The following is a 3,991-nucleotide window of genomic DNA, read 5'->3' on the forward strand; positions in this document are numbered from 1 at the left end:
TGTGGTGTCCGCGCCCCTGGGGGGACCCAGAAACCCCTTTTCAAAAAAAAAAAAAAAAAAAAAAAAAAAGTAGTTGAGGAAGCCAGGAGAGCAAAACCAGTAAGCAGTATCCCTCTATGACTTCTCCTTCAGTTCCTGCCTTGGGCACCTGCCCTTAATTCCCTCAATGATGAGCGGCAGGCTGTTAAGATGTAATAAATCCTTTCTTCCCCAAATTGTTTTTGGTCAGAGTGTTTTATCACAGTAACAGAAAGCAAATTAGAACATTCCCTAAAGTGACTAAAAAGTCTTAAGGAAATAAAAAATACAGTTGACTGGGGCTACAGACAAAAGGCACAGCACTTGTCTACATGTTTGAAGCCCTAGGTTCTACTATTGGCACCAAAAAAGACAAGTAAAATATCATAAGACTGATGAAAGAAAATGTTGCAGTTCCCTTTCCAACTTGGCAGAATGGCTTAGTTCGGTGAAAGAAAACCAGTCACACAGTTCTGTGACCAAATACCAAACATCCGAGTCCATTTACTGTAAGCCCAAAGGCAGGGAAAATACCTCATTTGACACCATTCCCCTGTATCTTCACAGTGCTCAGCAGAGGGAGCTCATAAACACCTTCTAAATGTGAATAAATACCTAGCAAAAACACGGGACTTCTGATAATAAAAATTAACTTGAACTGGACACATGCCTTTAATCCCAGTTCCACAGAGGCAGAGGCAAGAGGATTTCTGTAAGACTGAGGCCAGCCTGGTCTATATAGAGTTCCAGGCTCTGTCTCAAAAGCAAAACTTCGGACACTTAAAATCTAATTCAGAATTATCAATGCATACCTGAGTAACAGATATAAAACTTGAGCCCTGATCAATCTTCTATCACTCAAACTACTTAACAAGTGTGCACCTTCACAGGAGAGGAGTTCAAGTTCCTCTTTATCATCCAAGATGCACTGCTCCAAGGAAAGTCAATGAGTGTGATGAACACACCTAGTGCCACTAAGAAGCAACCACACAAATCCAAAGGTGAGGATTCTCAATGACTGATGACTGTTGAGGGGGGGAGGGTGTCTCTAGATAAAAATAGATTTACACTAAACGTAATGGGTGGATTTTGTATAGAGTCATTTCTATGGAACGATCTCAAAAAGTACTTTGACGACATACTGCATACAACTGAACATGGGCTGGGTATCAGACGGCACCCTACAGCCAAATTTGTTATTTATGGTTATATGCAAATATGTAATTTTTTAGAAATATGAAATAAGTATATGGTGCCTGTAATCTAAAACATTTCTAAAAAAGGAGTAAATACTGCTAAACATTAGTAAACTTTACTTCAGTATGTTGGGACGAGGGCTATATAATGAAAACGTAAAAAAAAAAAACCTATTAGCATTAATCTATTTGGTTTCCTAGTGCTACTGGTCACTGAGCAACTACCAATACCGCTACTGTGCTAGAGGACCAAGTACTGAATTCCAGAACTAGATACAGGGGCAGCAATTTTTTAAATTTTAATAGGAAACCTATTTGAAATGACTCAATTTTGGGAATTCAAAGGGTTATTTGACACGTGCATCAGAACAAACCTCAGATGTACCTGTAATAAAGACGATGGCAAGAATTCCTCAATCTTGAGTATTAAAACATACCATGATCTAAATAAAGCTCCCAGGAGAAGCTGGAGTTACACAATTTTAAAGGCGGAAGAGTTTAGTATTTCATATCAACACTAACTTTACAGGGCTTACATGGTCTCTCTTCAGAGACAACCATGCATAAGCTTCAATATTTGTTAGAAAAACTGATATTTAAAATTCTCAGGTTATGTCTGACAGCAAGAAGAGTATATCTTAGTAGAAAACTCTACACTCCACCAAACTCAAGCTTTCACCTGTTTGTAAACTCCTGGGACAACTTCATATATTTCTGTACAGAACACTGAGATTTTCAAAATAAATATACAGAGAGACATAGTCCTACTGTTGCACAGGTTTTAAATTGTTCTCAACTGGTCCAGGAAAATGAATTGTCAAGAAGACAATTTTCTTAATCCACAAAACCTACACAAATTGTTTTTAAGATGCATTTTTATTTTTCTTAACTCTAATCTCTGTGACATTATGCTCTTCCTATTTTCTCAGTGTTTAGGATCATCAAATATTGGCATGTTACCACTCTGTCTACCCTTAAAATAAAAGTCTGAAAGTCAGGTGTAGAGCTGGCCCAAACCAGCTGGGAAGCAGGCAATGGGTAGTAGTAGTTAACAGGCATTACTTCCTTCTCCCGGATTCCCCACTTAATTTACACCCTGGGCCACTTCCACTCTCCTCAGGGACAAGAGGAAGAGAGAAGGCAGCCAGCCACTGGGGTGGGCCTGTTAACTGCTTCTAACAAGGACAACAGGCAGACTCCAATTCAAAGCCTGTTAACACCCTTTCTCTCAGACCTTAACTTTCCTTTGGTCCCACTTTTAACGCACTTTTGAGCTTTCTTGCATAACAAAACATTCCCAAATGTTGCATAAGTGAGATACAGGCAAGCGTGCTTTATAAAAACACTGGGAGGCAAAAATCTTCAGTTTCCACCACAGTAACTTCGGCATTTGGAAACAGCCTAAATGTCTCAGATCTTGACTGTCAAGCAATGCAATACTTTCTTTACTCCTTGACCTACCAAAGTTTTAAGGGGTGTTTCTCTAATTTTTTTGTTGGAAGCAAAAAAAAAATTTTTTTATTTAAAATCTTGTCATACTTGACAACGTAACAAGGCTAACTGTGCAGTTTAAGGAATAGGAACCCCATAAATCTTTTCATTTTTGTGTGTATGGTTTCAAAAAGCTCACGAGTCAGCCTTTTAATTTGTAAAGCTTTCTTACACGCAAAACACTCCAAAATATTTATGTGACGTTGACTAAACATTAACTCATACAAAGCACCAGAGAAACTACATGTGGACACTCTATCAAGGCGTACTTTGTTTTTCACATTAATCCAGACTGTGCTCCGAATCATCCTTTCCTTGCTAAAATCCTCAAAAGCCTACGTTTTCAAGCAGGAGCAGGATGCTCGACTTCCGCCAGGCAGCGGACGACGAAGCAGCGGGCGGAGCAGCTCCGCTTCCTCCGCGCAACCCGCGACCTTTCAGAGGCCGAGCGCCCCCGCCCACCTGCGCCCCGCCCCTCGGCCCCGCCGCGGACAAAGCGCGGCCGCCGGGCCCAACTGGCCCCGCGAGACCCCTCCGCACAAAGCGCCGCCGCACTTCCGGCCGCCCCTCGTCCCGGCCCGCAGCCGCCGCCCCCACTCCGCACTCACAGCGGCCTGCACCTCGGGGACTGGCACGCGCCGGACTTTGGCGTGTGGCTCGGCGACGGGCAGCGCCCGGACACCGCTCGGATGCGGCCGACCGCTCGTCCCGCACACCTCGCCCTGGCCCGCGCTGCCGCTAATGCTGCGCAGACACCGGAGCCCTCGACCTCACTTCCGCCCGCCTTGCGGGCACCGAGGACGCGCTAGGCACGTCACGCGCCTGCGCGCGCGCTCCCGTGGACTAGGTGCCCGGATGCTGAAGAACACGCATGCGCTGCAGGCCTCAGTTTAGGGCTCTAGTGAAAGTGGTATTGGAAACTGCTTTGGGAAACGTAATGATGACGCGTATTAACTTCGGGGGAAAAAAATATGCCGGTTTGCATTATTTTTATTTATTTCGTAATTTACTTTTTTTTTCTGTTGGAAAACTATTTTCTCGGGCCTGTAGAGATGGCTCAGCAGTTAAGAGCACTGGCTGCTCTTGCAGAGGACCCGGGGGCTCGATTCCCAGTACCCACATGGCAGCTAACAACTGTCCTAACTCCAGGTCCAGGGAAATCTGAAACCCTCTTCTGAACTACGCTGGCACTGCACGACAGGGGTGCACATGCAGGCAATACACTCATGCACCTTTTAATAAATATTTAAATAAACCCTATTTTTTGGCAGGGCATGCTGGTGCAT

At 44.0% G+C, this 3,991-nt stretch overlaps 1 protein-coding gene across 5 annotated transcripts in view; it reads right to left on the reverse strand.

Annotated features, from left to right (window-relative positions):
* The window catches only part of Fam168b (family with sequence similarity 168 member B), a 32,541-nt gene extending 29,051 nt beyond the window's left edge, over window positions 1–3,490 (reverse strand). The window contains exon 1 of one of the 5 annotated variants that reach the window (XM_029553610.1): window positions 3,314–3,490. The gene's annotated coding sequence lies outside the window, so the exon portion shown is untranslated. The remainder of the gene's footprint in view (window positions 1–3,313) is intronic. The other 4 variants (XM_017801984.2, XM_008848272.3, XM_008848271.3 and 1 more) reach the window with 4 other exon arrangements.
* Window positions 3,491–3,991: the final 501 nt, after the last annotated feature.

The sequence above is a fragment of the Nannospalax galili genome, unplaced genomic scaffold (assembly GCF_000622305.1).
Source record: "Nannospalax galili isolate Female #2095 unplaced genomic scaffold, S.galili_v1.0 scaffold224, whole genome shotgun sequence".
NCBI lineage: Eukaryota > Metazoa > Chordata > Mammalia > Rodentia > Spalacidae > Nannospalax > Nannospalax galili.